We start from the raw sequence: 19,808 nt of genomic DNA on the forward strand, positions 1-19,808 counted from the left end.
GAAAGTCTGTATACTTTCTGAGAGTGAGAGGTGAACGTCAGACAGTTCTTAGAAAATGTAGTTTCTCTTTAAGCTTTTAACATCTCTTTTACCCCCATTTGTCTAAAACTACTTGACAGCCCTTCATGTCAGAGGTTTATTACCTGTGCAGGATGGAGCACATGGTCTCAGTCAGGCTGGACACGATCACTCCTACAGGAAGTAAATGTGATTTTATTTCACCTGTGAAATGATGAAAAACAGCAGAATAGCTCACGCTAACAAACGGGTGTTGAAATGTTTCATTTTCTGCTGTTTCACAGGTCAAAAAGGGCGTCGAAGCAAACTGAAGCTGAGCTGCTGCTGCTGTTGTAGTGCAGCATCTGCTGTGTGCTTCATCAGAGAACCTTCTGTACACAGCAGACAGAGGCTGCTGCCACTGAAGTCCATCTGCTAGAGAGCTTTAAACACTGGTTATTGAAGTGGCTTTGATGATACTGATACACAGTCTTTGCTGCTGTCACAGGACAGGGATCCACCAGGGAGTAGTTGTCAGGATAAAGAGCCTTCGCTTCTCTAAATATAAACTGGATACTTGTAGGAAACTTTGGGAAGCAGCATTTTTCCTCATATCGTCTAAACTGAAGTTAGCTCAGGTGCTTCTTCCATACTTGCTCTGCAGAAAGCCAAAGAGTTTGGAGCTCTGCAAACATTTGCAGCACAGCTGGATGTTTGTAACTTTGGTCACCTCTGTATCATCCCTCAGATTCTTTCTGCACAGCTTTGAAACCATGACAGCACGAGTGATGCTGAGGAGACGTCCAGTTTAAACAGACCTTTATTCCTGGAACACAAACACATGAAGTGATGCTGCTAAAGAAGAACATTTAATCGCACTAATGAATCAAGCATCTGTTTGTCTGTCAGTCTGTCAACAGTTCCTCTGATCGACTTCAGACTTGGTGGGTATTTTGTTTTTGCAGCGGTCAAAGTCGATCAGCGTGTTGCTTTGTCTGCTGTAAATCTGCCTGTACAAAGGGAAACATGCATGTTTTAGATGCAAACTCACAACATGGCTGCATTTTTGTGATTATGTGTATTTTATATTGATTTATTCTATTATGTTTTGTATATGAATCTTTACAAGTGTGTCGATACAAAGGCTTGATTAAAACAAAGGTCTCAGCTGTGCTGTTAGGGATGCTCTCATATTTGTTTCAAATGTAATAAATCAAAGGATTTCAGGCTTTTCATCCTTTTTATTTGTTTGGTTCTAACAGCAGCTGGATAAAAACATGCAGGTGATGAATATAATTGTGTGATATTATGAGCATTGTGAATAAAGAAAGAGCAGAGATAGTAAAAAGGAAACAGGTGATGGACGTGAGATTTTCAGAACAAAAGCTCCTCAGTGAGACGATCACCTGGACACAAGGTCAGGCAGCTGGGACTCATCTAGAGAGCAAAATGGAAAAGTGATCTGTGCAGAACATCACTGTTGATTGCAGTTATTTACATCAGACTTCTTCTCTGAGATAAGAGCACCATTTGTGGGAAAGATGACAGTATTTCCAGGCTGGATGCTGTTTGCAGGGAGAACTGAATGAAAGTCTCCTGCACCTCAGCGCTGAGGTCCACACCTGTGAACACAGATGAGGTCAATCTGCTGCAGCACGTAGAGCTTTACTGATCAGCAGGTTCAAAGGATTCAGCAGAGCGTAGAGTCAGAGCTAAATGCCACATCACCATAGAGTTTGTTAACAACAGCTTTCTTTGCCCTTTGTCTTGTTACGTCTGGTTCGGTTTGGGTAAGACGGAAAAACAGCCGAGTCCGTGTAGGTGACAAACATAGTGATTTTATTGCACACTTCTAAGACAGAAGCATGGGAAGACAAGCGTACAGCCACAGATCTCCAAAGAGTGGACCGCTCCCCATCCTTATATAACCCATGATCCCATGATGACGTAACACAGTCAGACCTTACTGGAAATGATAACAGTTTTGGGCCTGTTCAGAGAGTTTACCTAATATGGACATCAACTGCTAGTTGTTAGAGAAAACAAGTGTGTATTACATTCGTGCCTTTTGTGAAAGTATATCTGTCAGAAAACTGTCCTCAGACAACCCTCCTATTCTTACTAAGGGTGTGTGTACACATTCATGTGTTGTATAAGAGCGTGCATGTACTTTCAAGGCCTGTGTACGTGCAGAACGGAACATAGAACCAAGGCAGGGTCCAGCAGGCCCCACAGGCTTCTGAGTGATTACAGAACTGTGAAACAGCTTTAAGCAAATAACATGAATAGTACAGAACAACAATAGACTGATTAGAGTACTGATAATCTGTGTAGATTAATGTTAACCTAGATATGGTTCAAAGATTATTCTGTCAACTGGTTCAACAATGGTAAATGATTAATGATTGATATTTCTAATTATAACTGTGATCATAAGAATACAAAATAAAATATCTCCTGGTCACATTCCTCCTCTTTGGGCTGGCTTGCCAGCCCAACTCACACCAGGATTTATTACCAAACCAAACAAACACGTTATGACACTTATCAATCCCAACACCTCCGTTGTTTTCCAAATTTCCCACAACCCAGCTGTTCTTTTAGCTTCGGACTCGAGTTTCAGCCTGACACGCTTCAGGCCCCTTTACCACCTCCTCTTGGAGTGACGAAACGCCCTCGGATTCTTCTTTCTTCGACTTCCGGGGTTAGACCACCCTTCAGTCGCTACACAAATCTGTGTGTTTGTTGTCCGTTGTCACCGCCGTGTCCCCCTTTTTGCCAAAAGCCTCTCGAACCACGTTGGTCTCTGGTGTTCCTAGTTTTAGCCAACCCCTTCCTGGTTATCGCTGTGGTTATGGGATCCATCTTATCAAGGAGCCCCAAGGCCATGACACTTGACCCCAGTTGCTGTGAAGGGTCCCCATATCTCCGTGTCCCCGTCTGGCGTCTGTTCCCTTCTCTGCAAGAGACAGAAAGCCAACACCTCTCCTGCGCTGGCTCTCCTAACCTAATGTCGTTGACTTTGTTTATTCCAATCCTATGCCATGCTTATGTGTGTAAGCGTGCATGCATTTAACCCTCTGCACGTGAAGTCAATAGCTCCAATATATCAATCCGATCCGTTGTCGGATGAAGCTTTTGACCTTCCCAGACTACGTGCCAGCTCCTTATAAGCACATTTGCAAGGTGTGTATAAAACGAACAACAGACCTCAAACAAATTGGGCATTCTCAATTCTAACATGAGTGTAGTACTCAGTTTCTGATCATCTCATTATGCTTCTCACTCGTTCCCTAAATTGTCTAGAAACCTTTAATTTTGCCATACCTAAATTATTAAAACACAGACCAAATGATATACCCCCTATATAGCTTTTACCTTTATGAGCACACTTCAATAATGAGCAACAACCTGCAATCTGTACCAAAAAATCTTCATGGTCCCACCTGCAATTAAAGATCGGATGCATTTTATACCTGTTTTAATTCTTCCTTATATAGAACCTCCTCAGTTTCAGGTTAGTTGCGATTAGTCTCAATCAATCGTTCTAGTTGTATTTTGCAATTCAGCTAAAAAGCAAACCTGTTAAAGTAAACAGCTTATTTACAACCACCTGCAAATCATAAGAGTAATAAACGGTTCAGCACAACAGACAAGTATCATGTTCAGGTTTCCCCAATCATTAAACCACTATTATTGCCAGAATTTGCTTTATTCACCCTTTGGGCAATGTTATTCCAAGAGAGAGAGCCCCTAATGGCCAGTTAGTGGGCTCTAGGTCAAACTGTCCCCAAATTTGTTATTTGTTATTATTACTTGTTTTCATGTCACTTGTCTGTTTTCTACTGCACCCTTCTCACCAAAGCAAAGCAAACATTAGCAGCACATTGACCGTAGTCAGGCATCCTCAGTCCATAGGTGCCATAAAACATTTCCTGTAAAAGAATCACAGTTTTCAAGACAGGGTGTGTCTCCCCCAACACTCTCACCAGAATACAGTGTAATAGCATCCCCCACTCCTAACCCATAAACACCGTTTCTTCACACATCCGCCCAGAAATCCTGTAATAGAAAAACATTAAAACTGTAACCCTGTAGGGAAGAAAATGTAAATGGTAACGCTGCGCAGTTACCTCTGTAAACAACACAAGACACAAAAATGGCATTTAAAGGTTCACTCATCCTCGAATATTTTGTCATCCTTCTACTCCTGTAAAAGAAACACACATAAATTCATCCACCCTTTTATCCTATCTAGGTGGAGGTGGTTAACCTTGAGTCATGGTCAAGTCTTGTCATCTTTTACCAGTCAGTCCGTTTGTTTTTATTCCCAGTCTTTCATCCATTCATCCATTCTTTCTTTCTTTGCTGATAGTGAAACCTGTCGTCGCATTTAGTTTCCACACTCAGCAAAATGACGTCATCTCAAAAAGAAAACAAGAACTTGAATTTGGATTACCTCGCTGAATCCTTTTTTAAACAGGGACTCTCGTTTCTAATTGTCCCCACAAGTGTTTCCTCCAGAACCCATTTCAATGCGGAGAAACTCACTTACAACAATTTTCTCGCCGACGTGTAATGCTTGTAATTTCCGTTGTGCAGATCTGCTTAAAGAAAAGATTCACAAACAAAAATCAGTGCACTGTTCAAAATATAAAACAAAATAAAATGAAAAATAACAAAAACAAAATGCAGACGCCCGGGTCTTAGGACTTGTCACTGAATATCCCTCCCATCAATAAAAATACCAAACCTAAACCTACACAGAGTCAAATCAACACCACTGCAACCTTTTCATATTCATAAACCTATATGTTTTGCGTTCGTGAAACAAAATTGAACCATTAAGTAATTTGAGCTCTTGAAATGTTTTAATTCTCTTAATTCTGCCAGTTTATTTCAACACTTATTCAATGACTTTTATTCAACTGCTACTTGGTCACTCGAATTTTACCTGTTCAAATTGCCTAGGGTTCAACAAAGTCTAGATCCCCGTTATCATGAAACTTGAACGGTGTACGATGATTTCCTTACAGTAATTTAGAATCATCACTCAACCTAGCTCTACTACTGGCACTGCGTGACTTTTTTCCCACTGGAAACCCGAATTTAGTACAGAACTTTAATGCCTCAGGCAATCGTGCTCAAAGGCTGTCCCCCCTTCTCTTCTTCTTTGTCCGTGTGTTCCTCCTTTATTAAATCTCCATCACAATGACGTGGCGCTCTGAAATAAAACTCACACTGTTAATTCCTCGTTTTCACTCTGCACCACTGCTCAGAGGGTTTTCTTTTCTTTTTAGTGTACAGTAAACAATTAAGTCGAGGCCTTAAGCCCCAGATATCTCGCACGGGCATCGTTTTCATAACCAAACCGCTCCGGACTCTGCTCCCCAGACCACACAAATGCCCTCTGGGCTTATTATTATAGCAAATTCTGTATTTGACGTTGTCGTGTGCAGCATTGAGCCTTTGTCAGTAAAGCATTCTTCATTGCAGCAGCTGGAGCATTGTGTGTCACTTCTTAGTAAATTAAATCAACATTTTGATTTTAGTGCATGGGTATGTATCAGTTTTTACTCCCTTAGCGAGTGCATAAGTGTTCATGTGTGTGTTTCTCTTCATTCTAAGTCGGCGCATGCAGAAGTGTGTATTCGTGTGTTGGTGTATGTTTGTGTTCATCACCTTCCTGTTCTGTAGTTTAGGTAAACCAGCGGCCTGACGCATGGCCTAGGGTCCTCCCCTCCTCTTAGGGTCTGTTTTCATCCGTTGTTGCAGCTGCCTGCATCTTCTCCTTGTACCTTGACCCTTTTGCTTCTGTATGGTCTTTCAGGGTTTACTCCTGCTGTTGGAGCTTTGCGTCAAGTCTGACGACCTCCTGCTCCAGCAAGCTTCCGCCTGATTACAAGTCCTGTACGTGAAACTCCAAGTCTGACTGATGAGTTCAATTAGCAGCCAGCTCCTCCGGAGCCATGCTCAATTTCTGTTCTGATGCCTTGAGCTCTTACTGAGGGCAAACACCTCAGAGTCTTTCCTTCCACGTCAGATTGGAGTCTGTTTATGTTGTCCTTACTCTGCTCCACGGCCTTCTGCAGCTCTTCCGTTCGGCTCTTCTCAGAGGTCAGCATTCTTTTGCTCACCGTCCCTTTTCCTCCGGGCTTAATGCGCGTCTCGTCACAGCTCTGTCAGCTGACGCAGCCTGGGAATTTCCCCCGTGTAGTGAAACGGGCTTTAGGTTTAGTGCTCTCCGTCTCTGCTGCATGAGATCACTCTTTTGCAGCACTGTTGACATCCTCAAGTTGTTGTTGTGAGTCCAGCTGCTGTGGCCTTCAGGGGTCAAAGGGTCAAAGATGGTCGATGGTAGAGGGGAGGGTGGGAGTCCAGGTCAGCTTCGGCTTTCAGAAAAAACAAAAACAAAACAAAACAGGCGAACAGGAAAATGATGTTGTGTTGGCTGTGCTGTGTTGGCTGAGATCTCGTCTCCCCCTTTTTTTTTTTTTTTTTTCACCATATAATCAACTCATAACCCCTCAAGTTGACAGGACAACACAGGTACGTGTTAAAATTCTTAAGATCCTGTTTAGAAACCTAAAAAAGGGATTTCCTATCATTCAGTAGTCATTTGTCTTAAACAATCAACAAAAACATGTCCCAAGTCGACCCTTTTAACCACTAAATTTGTCGTGTCCTCACTTAATCATCAGACCAGTGTCTTTGTCTTTTGACGTTACGTTGTTGTCCTGCAACCCAAAGGGTTTATTTGTCAGTAGTGGATAAACTATATCATTTAAAAACAGGTGTATGTTAAGTGTCGCGACTTTAACCTTGCATGTACGTGCACATGTATGTAAGCTGTTTCTTCATTGCATGTATGGGTGCGTCTGCATATGGGTTAATTTAACTTTTTCTCAAACGAGGTATCTCTCTAACACGCACATGTGTCTGTTCCACACACTTCTCATACCTTTCTCTGGTTGTGTGTGGTTTTATTTGTTTCAGTGATTTACCAGGAACATCTTTTCCTTTTCTCCATGTCTTCCGCCAGAGGTTAACACTGGTGAGATTCAGGGAGACAGCACCCAGAGCAGTTCAGCGAGAAAAACCTGCCTCAAACTACATTCTCTCTTTTTTGTTTTTCCGGGAGGGGTGGGGACAACTCTGGTGTCCAGCCGTGAATTTTAGCCAAAGCTTGGCCTGTCTTCTGCTGCCGTACTCAGGTTTCCAGGTTAAGAAAAAACACCTGTATGAAGACACTAAACATACATTTAGTATTTGTATAAACATAACTGCCTAAATCATTGAACTCTTGAGGAGGGTGGATGTCAGAATCAGAATCAAAATCAAAAACTTTATTGTCATTGTCATGAGACCAACGAAATTAAGAATGGTCCCCGATCATTGCATCATCCCTAGCAATATCAAATACAAACAAAACAATAAAATTCAATAAATAAAATAGATAGAATACTTAACATACTAAGTATTCCCACAGTCATGCTCCAGACCGTGCATAGATTAACACAAGAGTGGCATGGTGGACATTTTTGTAGTATTCAGATGTGTTATTGCAGTTGGATAACAGCTGTGTTTGAGTCTATTAGTCCTTGCTCTGATTGCCCTGTACCGTCTGCCTTAGGGCAACAGTTCGAACAGGGAGTGGCCAGGATGTGAGGTGTCTTTTATGATGTTTTGGGCCTTTTTAAAACAGTGGGCGTTGTTTGACTCTTTACTAACTTTAAACCCCACCATAACAATTTCTCCCTGACAAACTTCTGTGCATCCATTTAATCATGCGAAGCCAGCACAAAATCACACACATACCCCTACAGCAAAGCTTTAACATAACCACAATGCAACTCCTCCCTTAAACGGGAGAAATCACCCTAATTCAACCAACTCTATATAAAACGTCAAACAAAGATAAACCACAAACATTTCTACACTTCTGTGTCTTCCACGCAGCACAATAGGCAGAAAAACACCGATTACTCACAGTCTACAACAAAAGAAAAACCTGCTCTTTTCACAACTCTCACAGCTAAAGTCAAAACTCTTACCCAGTGCCTCTGAAATAATAAAAAATCACCAAATACTCGGTTACTCTTTTCACTCGCGCCCTCTCACTCCCTTCTTCCTCATACAGCATACACGCTCGCTCCCGCGGACCCGCTCGGCCCCGCGGGCTCACTCGGCCCCCACCTTCTTTCCCTCACAGAGACAGAGAGAGAGACCCTTTTCCTTTTTTTATTTCTCCAGCACACATACACACACAGAATCTCAACTGAGAGAAAGAGGGAGAGAAGAGAAAAGAGTTGTAGAGAGGAAGTTTTTTAGCAGGAGTTTCAGATCTAACAGATTTATACAACTTATTTACACACACCGGTAATTTATAATCTATATACACACGGGCCCGCATAGACGTCATACCAGAAGAGGTTACTCCTATCTTTTTTGACTAATTTAAAAGCACCTATAGCCCAGGCCTCGCCTTGCTGGTCAATACACACCTCGGGAACGCCCTCCCGATAGCGCTCAAATTCCTAAAAAACACCATATGCCAGAACAACTTTATCTCAGTTCTCTATTTCTCTGCTGGTGTTGCTAAATTTTTGACTAATTTAAAAGCATCTTTCAGCCCAGAGCCTCGCTCTTGCTGATCAATTACCCGTCTCAAGTACGCCGCCTTGAAAAACGGTCAAATTACTAAGTTCTAGTACTTTAAAACTGCTTCCCCGCCCGGACACCCGGATCTCCACCAGCGGCGTGAATATCCCAGATCACGCTTTTGGCTTTACTTAAAGTTCACAAGCTCCTGACGTTTAAATAGGAGGCAGCCGGTCCGCGACTCTACCTGCCAATTAATGCAGTATAAGACACTCACTCCTAGAATGCCTGGCCCTTAAGGGCGTCCCAAGTGCCCCCGGTAGACCAAACCGAGCTTTAAACATAACAACGCGTCCGTTGCATGTGGCGTCTGCCAAAACGCTGAACAACTGCATTCCTAGGGGCCGCGCCCCAGTCCTAAATTAAATTTACTTATTTTAAAAGCCTCACTGTGGGTACCCTGCCCTCCAGTTTAATTACCTGAGACCCAAAACCGCGTTTTTGCTACTCAATCAAAACCAAATTAACCCTACACTACCGATTGACTGGCTGGCATTCCCAGTCAACCCACATTTAACCTCTTAAACCGTATTTATTTATTTCCACACACCTTAAACCGTATTAACTTAAACACATAACTTCTTAACTCAAAATTCACCCCCAAAATGAACAACAATGAATTTAGTCAGACTACTATGCCCTATTTTACAACTAATTAGTCAAGATCACTATGGACCAACGCCAGAAGCCCAGACTGAGTGAATATTATTTAATTAAATTTAGTTTTAACTTCCAATATAGCGCCTTTGGATAAAAATCAACAGGTGGCACTCACCTTTTCTTATGACGCCTGGCGTCACTCAGACAGGCTGCTGGCCTCCGCCCCTGTTTGTCACCCACACGATAGCTGCAAGCTCCCCTCCTCTCCAACCGGAGTTTCGGCACCAAGTTGTTACGTCTGGTTCGGTTTGGGTAAGACGGAAAAACAGCCGAGTCCGTGTAGGTGACAAACATAGTGATTTTATTGCACACTTCTAAGACAGAAGCATGGGAAGACAAGCGTACAGCCACAGATCTCCAAAGAGTGGACCGCTCCCCATCCTTATATAACCCATGATCCCATGATGACGTAACACAGTCAGACCTTACTGGAAATGATAACAGTTTTGGGCCTGTTCAGAGAGTTTACCTAATATGGACATCAACTGCTAGTTGTTAGAGAAAACAAGTGTGTATTACATTCGTGCCTTTTGTGAAAGTATATCTGTCAGAAAACTGTCCTCAGACAACCCTCCTATTCTTACTAAGGGTGTGTGTACACATTCATGTGTTGTATAAGAGCGTGCATGTACTTTCAAGGCCTGTGTACGTGCAGAACGGAACATAGAACCAAGGCAGGGTCCAGCAGGCCCCACAGGCTTCTGAGTGATTACAGAACTGTGAAACAGCTTTAAGCAAATAACATGAATAGTACAGAACAACAATAGACTGATTAGAGTACTGATAATCTGTGTAGATTAATGTTAACCTAGATATGGTTCAAAGATTATTCTGTCAACTGGTTCAACAATGGTAAATGATTAATGATTGATATTTCTAATTATAACTGTGATCATAAGAATACAAAATAAAATATCTCCTGGTCACAGTCTCGATGGACTGAATCAGGGATACTCGTCATACTTCACCTCAACCACGTCACTGAGAGACCCCAGCCTGACACAGCAGCAGAGATGATGAAAGCAGAAACAGCAAACAGATGCTTCAGTTGTGTTTCTCTCTGTGTGTGCGCTCACGCCCACTTGTGTGTGTGAACTTTCCACGTACCTCAGCTTGTTTCTCCAACATGAGCCATCAGGGCTGAAAAACATCACTAACACATGAATTCTTTCTCTTTTTGTTATCACCTGTGATCATGTGTCTTATGTTTCTGTCATTCACCAGTTCTTGTATAGTTACGTGTAACTAGACTTCTGTGGGACGTAAATGATTGTTTTGTATGCAGATCTGTACAAAGGATGTAAACACTTGATTACAAAGGAGATCTCAGCTGTGTTGTTATGGATGGACTTCAACGTATTTGTTAAAAAAGAGAATAAAGCAAAGTGTTTTAGCTGTTTGGGAGTTTTTGTTTGATTCGATTCAGTTTTATTTCTATGGAGTCAAATAATAAGAAAGGCTCTAGAACAGCCCTGAGTTTGTCCAGGTGACACTCCTCTGAAGAACAAAGACAAAGAGGAAGAAGGGGATTCGTTTTCAAGTCTTGTTTCTTTCAAAATAAAAGCTGAAATGTTTTGGAAGCATGATAATATTTTCAGCCAGGATGCCGTCTCCAAGGAGACCTGCACCTCAGCGCTGAGCTCCACATCACGCCCTGTGAAAGCACAGATATAAATCTGCTGCAGTGAGACGAACTTTACCCAACACAAGTGTAGAAGTAGACATTTGACTTTACCTACAACCTGTTAACAACAAAGCTTTCATTGCCTCTGTTGCTGATGTCATGTAGGACTAATCATACTTCACATCAGCCATGCACACGTCAGAGGATCTCCAGGCTTTCAGTGATAAAGCCAAGCAGATGATGTGAACATAGCAATAGTAAAACATGCATCATAATCAGCCGTATGTGTCGACTATGTGGCACCTCAGTCTTGTTGGCATGAAGAAAAGTTGTGTAACATGTAGCATAAGGGCTGCAAAGACATCATGTAGACAGCAGTCGTCTGTTAGTCATAACGTATCTCCTGTTAAAGAGTTAAATGTGCGTTCTCCATCTCTGTCCTCTCACAGCTCGCCGTATACCAACTCCAGCTGTGGTAACAAGACATGATGCACTACCAGATGAAAGAGTCCTAGGAGTGAACTGGTGCACAGAGACAGATGTATTCAAGATCAGGATAACTGAAAAACCTGTGCCAACGACTAGGCGAGGCATCCTCTCATTTGTAAGTGCAATATATGACCCATTGGGCTTTTTGTCTCCTGTCATTCTGAACAGAAGCTAAACAAAGTCCTGCTGTGAACAGCAGCAATATGGATTTTACACATCCATCCATCTTTTCAGCTCAGGGTCGTGTGTGTGTTTGCACCATGTTTACAGAAACTGGAACGTGACTCCACTTGTCGCCAAGAGTTTGAAGGCGTTTTTGAGACTAAACATGGTGTTTTAGTGTCAGAGGTACGATTAGGTTGTGGTTAGGTTTAGGGCTGAAGGTTAGGGTTAGGCATTCAGTTTTTAGGGTTAGGTAAAGCATTACATCAATGTCCCCACGGAGATATGAAAACAGGACTGTGTGTGTGTAACCCTATCCCAGCTGTTATTAGGCAAGAAGCAGTTAACCTGTGGGAGGATGTCAGGGTACCAGGAGAGAATCAGACATGGATTCAAACCCACGACCTTCTTGCTGAGAGCAGGTTGAGCCCACCTACAAAGATCATCTGTTTAAACATGCGCTGTAACTGAGTATTTTTTAAACATGAGAAACCGAATATAAGGGTTGCTCTGCCACTGCTGCCTTGACCGGTTACTTCAGTTTATCCAGTGACCACGTTGGCAGCATCAAAGCTAAGTAAGGCCACGCCCACACTTACATCGGGATTTTTGAAAACGCAGATTTTTCTGAGCGTTTGCGCCTTTCATCCACACGTAAACGGCGTTTTCACTGAAAACTGATATTTTTGAAAACGTCTTGTTAAGTCTAATTGTTGAATGTCGCCATTGTGTTTCTTAAATTTGTACAGTCTTAGTTCAAGCAGTAGGATCAAAGCCATTCCTTTGATCCTGACCACCTCTCCAACCACTCTGTGCTGGGGGAGGTTTTATTGTAGATACATCCTATCTGGAAGACCTGTTTCTTTTGATGTAAGCTTCCTGGGTTTATGACCCTTTGGTCAGCAGGAGGTCTGACACACACACACACACGCACGCACGCGCGCGCGCGCGCGCACACACACACACACACACACACACACACTCAGTGTATACATTTACATACAGTGCCTTGTCTTTGTAACCAAAGGGGGTTGCAAGGGGAGGTGTTTAGTAAACTATTGTTTGAAGTTTGTCAATAAAAGGCAGCGAGAGGAGGCCATCATCGGGGTCATTTTCGTGGTGGAAACAGACGAGGCCTCCCTTGCACAAGTAATCGATCGATCGACTATCTTGTTTTCTTCATGATGAATAAGTCTCTAGAATTAGCGGGGCTTGTGGAAACACAGACCCAACATTTATTTGGTCCTCCGAGCCGGAGCCTAACACATTGCATCCACCGAGGAGAGGGAGAGGACGCCACCGCAACGTCTGGGATGATTGACGTAAAGCCCTGGTGTTTCACTTTGCTTTGTCACCAGGCCGGGAAGTTTGCGCCTGAACTCCCCTCGGGATGGATGACGATTGACGGGATCCAGAGACTCTTCCCATGAACGTAAACAAACAGTTAGTACAGAAGGCCTTAGAGAGCGGCTACGTGACCCTGCGTTGACCGCAGGTAATGGAAGCGCGCTAGCCGCGTAACAGAGACACAGGCTTCTCTGCCGTTTGGGGCATGGAAATAACCTAGGTTCGGTAGCTCCGCCGTGAGGAGTGTCCGGAATCTCCGCCATTTGGGGGCGTTAGAGAGTGTCCGAAGGTTGAATTCTCCGCCATATGGGGCGTTTGAGAGTTTTCAACAGAGAGCGCTAGCTGTGCGTGCAGACGCAAGCGATAGGCCTATGTTGTGTGTGTGTGCGGGCCAGACGTGGTCTGCGTGAGTGTGGCTGATTGTTGTCTTGTAATGGAGAATAAAATGTGTAAGTCTGCCTTAGAAGGGGATGTAAAATTTATGGAGAAAGTTTTACCAGGCAGCACGCAGTATGTAGGTTGTTGGTGTGAGAAATATGGATTTGAAGGGACATTAGTGGAAGTTAAGTGTAAAATGCTGGTAGAAAGAATAGCTGTAAGTGTAGCAGGTAAAACAGGGAAAGCGAAGCAGAGGAAGGAATTGCAGTTAGCAGTTGCTAAGTTGTGGCTGGAGCAGGCTCAGAAGAGGAGAGAAGCACAGAATGTTAAAAGAGCAATATTGCAAGAAGTTCTTGTGAAACTTGAGGATGAAACTACAGCTCAATCCACTGCAACTACTCTAGAACAACACCGTAGAAAAGCATTAGGAAGAGCAAGAATGTTAGCAGAAAGAAGAGCCAGAGAAGAGCGTGAGAGAGCAGAGGCAGAGGTGGAGGAGAAATTAAAGGCTGAGTATGGAGAGACATTAGGAGCAACATTGAGTCCAAGACAGACTAGGCAGGGTAGGAAACAGAAAGTAAAGTTAGTGAACACAAACGTTACAACCACATATCCATCCCTGACACAACACAAAAAAAAAAAAACATATGGTGTTTCTGTAACAGAGTGTGAAGATGAAGAAAGTTTTTCTCCTGATCCAGTCCGTGAGTGTGAGCGTGTTTGACGTCATGGTGTGTGTGAAAAGGTATCCAGCTGGGGCAGACGTGATTCTGCAGGTCACCTGCCCAGTGGACGAAAAGAAATAAAATAGTTGTGTGGATGAATGATAGCACGAAGAGTGTTTGGTGTTTCTCAGTCTGAAACAGCTGTAATGCTACTTTCTGTTTTGGAGAAAAGTACAGTTTAAAAAAAACAAAAAAACAGAGAGAGATGTGTGTTGTTTAAGCAGTGATGAGAATAATGGAAGTGTGATGAGAGATGAACACAAAAACATACTGAAGATGCATTAACTATACCAACCCTACATGCATATTAGTTACATGAGAAGAAACTTATTATGTGCTAAGACAACAGGGTTATGCTGTATGTTGTGTGTATGGCTGATTGGATGAATGTTTGAGATTAAACTGGCTGTTGATTTGTCTTTTGTTACTAAGTTGAACCTGCCAATTGGGTTGTTACGATTTATCCCCCTGGCATGAAGAACACGTGTCATGACTTAAACAAGGCCTTTCTTTCCTTTGATTTCCTTTATTTTCTTTCTTTTATTTTGTTACTTTCATGGTGCACTGAAAGTTTTGTTTGATGATCTCTGTTTGAGCAGATCTGCACGATTAGAATCGAAGCGTCGTCGAGAAAACTGTTGCAAAGTGAGCTTCTCCAAAATTAAAATGGGCTCAGGAGAAAGCCACTTATTTGGGACAATCAGGAAACAAGTTCCTGTCCAAAAGGATTCAACGAGGAAATCCAGTCTAAATTCTTTTTCTTTTTGAAATGATGTCGTTTTGCTGAGCGTGGAAACGAATGCGACGATAATTTCCACAATCAGCAAAAGAAGGAATCACTGAGTGAATGAGTGAGAATTTTAAAATAAATGGGGAACTGACTGACTGACTTAACACCATTGTGTGAAGTCAACCCCCACCTGACAAAGGTGTGGATGTATCTCTGTGTGTGTCTCTGTTGCAGGAGCAGAAGGAGACCACAGGAGGAAACTTGGGTCACATGACTATGTGAACTCTGAAAATTTAACCTTTTTAGTTTAAATTTTTCTGTGTCTGTGAATTTACCATGTGTGTGTCATTCACTACCTTGTGTTGCTCACAGAGATTACTGTGAGAAAGAGTGTATACACCTGCGCAGCGCTAACATTTACATTTCTTTTTACAGCCGATGGTTAATCATGTGATTTGATCATGTGATTTATAGCAGGACACAACTTAATGATGTTTCTCTACCACAGGATTACTGAGATTTTGTATGAAGAAAACTGTAGTTACAGGCTATATGTTGATGATGAAATTACAGTGTTGTTGAGAGAATGTTGGAGAAAATGTGAATGTAACAGGGGAGAAATTTTTTTTTTTCTGCCTGTCCCGTTTGGCTCTTTTGAATTGTTGTCTAAAGGCAAAGAAAGATGCCCAACGGATTTACTTTACCAAATTGACCATCCCAGCCTTGCCATAATGGTCCGTTTGATTCACCTTTTATTGTTTATTTTATTTTCACTTGCTGAATACGGGACAGACTTGACTGGAGGAAAGAAGGGGAGAAAGAAAGAGGGAAAGAGAAACAGCTGAGAAGAGGGACGGGGGAGAAGGGCAAAAAACAAAAACCAACAGAATGGGCAGAAAAAAATGCATCTATCGATCACCTGGATCACCTGTTGAGAAAGAAAAAAGAAAACAAGCAGAAGAAAACAAGAATAATAGAATAAACAACATCACAATGATCAAAGTCAAAAAGTCAAAGTCAACTTTATTTGTCGATTCTGCCACATGTACAGGACATACAGAGAATAGAAATTGCGTTACTCTCAATCCCTAGATAAATAGCAAATGAACATTTAAATATATTTAAATATAAAAGTGATTAAAAATGCAAGTAAAATAATTAAAAAGTAAAAATTTAAATAAATACAATTTTACATATAACAAGAAAGCTATACAATATACAATATAATGGGTAAGTGACATTGAGTGTAAACCAGGCAGAGTAGTGCAAATAGGCAAATAGTGCAAATGGAGATTTAGTAGTGTACGGTAAGAGAAAGTGTAACAACAAAGTCTTATGAGGTAATGGCAGTCCAATGCTCCACAAAGTGACTGGTAACTGGTGCAGGCCAGTGAGTGAGTCAGAGAGTGTGTGTGTTTGTGTGTGTGTGACAGAGTTCAGTGAGACCGTGGAGGAGAGAGGGGAGAGGGGGCAGAATCGGGAGGGAGTTAAGCTTCCTGACAGCCTGATGGATGAAGCTGTCCTTCAGCCTGCTGGTCCTGGCCTGGAGACTCCGCAGTCTCCTCCCCGACGGCAGCAGCTTGAAGAAGCTTTGCATTGGGTGCGTGGGATCAGCCGCTATGCAAAGGGCTTTTTTAGTGAGACGGGTGCTGTAAATGTCCTGGAGGGAGGGGAGAGAGACACCAATGATCCTCTCTGCAGCTCTCACTATGCGTTGAAGGGTTCTATGACAGGACGCATTGCAGGCTCCAAACCACACAGTGATGCAGCTCGACAGGATGCTCTCGATGGTGCCTCTGTAGAAAGTGTACATGATGGGGGCTGGTGCTCCTGCTCTTCTTAGTTTGCAGAGAAAGAAGAGACGCTGCTGTGATTTCTTGGCCAGTGCTGTGGTGTTGTACGTCCAGGAGAGATCCTCTGTGATGTGCACACCCAAGAACTTGGTGCTGCTCACTCTCTCCACAGACGCTCCGTCAATGGTCAGAGGAGCATGTTGGGTGTGCATTCTCCTGAAGTCCACAACAATCTCCTTCGTCTTCTCCACATTCAGAGAGAGATTGTTGTCAGCACACCACGTGGCCAGGCGTCTCACCTCACTTCTGTAGTCGGTCTCATCCATGTTGCTAATGAGACCCACCACCGTTGTGTCGTCCGCAAACTTGATGAAGAGGTTGGAGCTGTATGATGGAGTGCAGTCATGGGTCAGCAGAGTGAAGAGTGATATATGGGAATATGACAGTAAATACTAAATATTAAATACTAAATACTTCCCCTCCCAGTAATAACATTACTGGGAGGGGAAGTGGTGGTGGGTGGAGATAGGCCTCCAAACCTTGGAGGGCCCGAGATGTCCCCAGAGAGGTGGCGTCTGATACCCAACCTGACATATAGACACAGACATACAGGCACACACATATACAAACATCCATTCCCACCCTCATGCTCTCATGTGCACTTACTCCACACTCAACCAACGTGGAGACAGACATAAAGAGACGTTGTACACACGATCACACTCCCCAAGCGTACTCTACAAACCGGGTCTAGGTACCCTTGCCCCTGGAGGGGGGAACTGCACCCAGACCCAGGTGGTGTTACCCTTTTCCCTGCGGTGGGGAGAGGCATATATATATATATATATATATATATAAAAACACCCAGCACGCCCCTGCGGGCGGTTTATCCTTCAAGCTCGGGTCCTCTACCAGAGGCCTGGGAGCTTGAGGGTCCTGCGCAGTATCTTAGCTGTTCCCAGGACTGCGCTCTTCTGGACAGAGATCTCCGATGTTATTCCCGGGATCTGCTGGAGCCACTCGCCTAGCTTGGGAGTCACCGCACCTAGTGCTCCGATTACCACGGGGACCACCGTTACCTTCACCCTCCACATCCTCTCGAGCTCTTCTCTGAGCCCTTGGTATTTCTCCAGCTTCTCGTGTTCCTTCTTCCTGATATTGCTGTCATTCGGAACCGCTACATCGATCACTACGGCCGTCTTCTTCTGTTTGTCTACCACCACTATGTCCGGTTGGTTAGCCACCACCATTTTGTCCATCTGTATCTGGAAGTCCCACAGGATCTTAGCTCGGTCATTCTCCACCACCCTTGGGGGCATCTCCCATTTTGACCTCGGGACTTCCAGGTTATACTCCGCACAGATGTTCCTGTACACTATGCCGGCCACTTGGTTATGGCGTTCCATGTATGCCTTGCCTGCTAGCATCTTGCACCCTGCTGTTATGTGCTGGATTGTCTCTGGGGCATCTTTACACAGCCTGCACCTGGGGTCTTGCCTGGTGTGATAGACCCCAGCCTCTATGGATCTTGTGCTCAGAGCTTGTTCTTGTGCTGCCATGATTAGTGCCTCTGTGCTGTCTTTCAGTCCAGCTTTGTCCAGCCACTGGTAGGATTTCTGGATATCAGCCACCTCCTCTATCTGCCGGTGGTACATACCGTGCAGGGGCCTGTCCTTCCATGATGGTTCCTCGTCTCCCTCCTCTTTCTTGGGTTTCTGCTGCCTGAGGTATTCACTGAGCACTCGGTCAGTTGGGGCCATCTTCCTAATGTATTCTTGGATGTTCGTTGTCTCATCCTGGACTGTGGTGCTGACACTCACCAGTCCCCGGCCCCCTTCCTTCCGCTTAGCGTACAGCCTCAGGGTGCTGGATTTGGGGTGAAACCCTCCATGCATGGTAAGGAGCTTTCTTGTCTTTATTTCAGTGGCTTCTATCTCCTCCTTTGGCCAGCCTATTACCCCAGCGGGGTACCTGATCACGGGCAGGGCGTACGTGTTGATGGCCCGGATCTTGTTCTTACCATTCAGCTGACTCCTCAGGACTTGCCTGACCCTCTGCAGGTACTTGGTGGTTGCAGCTTTTCTAGCGGCCTCTTCATGGTTCCCATTCGCCTGTGGGATCCCCAAGTACTTGTAACTGTCCTCTATGTCTGCAATGTTGCCTTCTGGTAGTTCAATCCCCTCAGTTCTGACTACCTTCCCTCTCTTTGTTACCATCCGACTACACTTCTCCAGTCCGAACGACATTCCAATGTCATTGCTGTATAGCCTGGTAGTGTGGATCAGTGAATCGATGTCTCGTTCACTCTTGGCATACAGCTTGATGTCATCCATGTACAGGAGGTGGCTGATATATATATATATATATATATATATATATATATATATATATATATATATATATATATATATATATATATATATATATATATATATATATATATATAATGTGAAGTGTAACTCTGAGCTGTAGGAAATGAAACTAAACGGACTTTTTCTCCTTTATTTATAGGAAAGTGTAGGAGAGCAACAGATGAACAAGCGTTACTGTAACAGGAAACATCAGAGGACCTTTATGTTCATCATCATCACTGTTTCCTTGTTCTGTCACAAACACACAACACTTCCTGCTCTCTCTCTGATGGATCTGATTGGCTGTTTCATTCACAGGAGGTCAGGGCGTCACACAAACAGCTTTAACTGCACAACGACACACTTTAAATCATCTGCAGACAAACCTGTGTGTTTGATTTATGAAGAAATAATAAAGACGTGTGTACAGCTGTCCATGAAGCAGCTTCTCACACAAACTCTGACACTTCAGCCACTTTAATTCCTGCAAAGCTGCGTAATAAAGAGCTGTGACTGCTATGAGCTGCTGATGATGACTGCATGAAGCTCTCAGCTGAAGCTTCTTTCATTTATTTTAATGTTAATGTCGCCTTTTTAAGTCTGTGTGAGGATTTTAATGACACACATTAAAGGAGCTTCTTTGATTAGAACCAAATTCATGTTGATTTTCAGCCTGAAATGATAAAAACTTTAATAATTCTGTTTATAATCATCAACCTGGAGACTAATGAAAAGTATAATAGTGAAAAAAAGCCGTTATTATTTGAGTAATGCCTGAATCTGCTCAGAGACAACACAGAGGTGTTGATGACAGTTTGACATTAACTGAATTAAAAACAAAGTGCACTTATTGTGAAAATCTGCCTCCTACTTCTTTAAATCATTTTTATG

The 19,808-nt window shown here is 43.2% G+C and overlaps 1 protein-coding gene and 2 long non-coding RNA genes across 3 annotated transcripts in view; 1 reads left to right on the forward strand and 2 right to left on the reverse strand.

The window, feature by feature from the left end:
* The window catches only part of LOC112432912 (protein NLRC3-like), a 414,611-nt gene that overhangs the window by 173,017 nt on the left and 221,786 nt on the right, over positions 1-19,808 (forward strand). The window lies entirely within an intron of this gene.
* Positions 1-19,808, reverse strand: part of LOC112432910 (uncharacterized) — a 232,358-nt gene that overhangs the window by 149,452 nt on the left and 63,098 nt on the right. The gene's annotated exons all lie outside the window — the stretch shown is intronic.
* LOC143415894 (uncharacterized) lies at positions 1,816-8,911 on the reverse strand. Its single transcript, XR_013096320.1, has 2 exons — positions 3,611-8,911; positions 1,816-3,443 (listed from the first exon to the last, which is right to left on the reverse strand). It is a non-coding gene; the product is annotated as an uncharacterized LOC143415894 (long non-coding RNA).

This window comes from Maylandia zebra, unplaced genomic scaffold (assembly GCF_041146795.1).
Source record: "Maylandia zebra isolate NMK-2024a unplaced genomic scaffold, Mzebra_GT3a scaffold11, whole genome shotgun sequence".
NCBI classification, from domain to species: domain Eukaryota; kingdom Metazoa; phylum Chordata; class Actinopteri; order Cichliformes; family Cichlidae; genus Maylandia; species Maylandia zebra.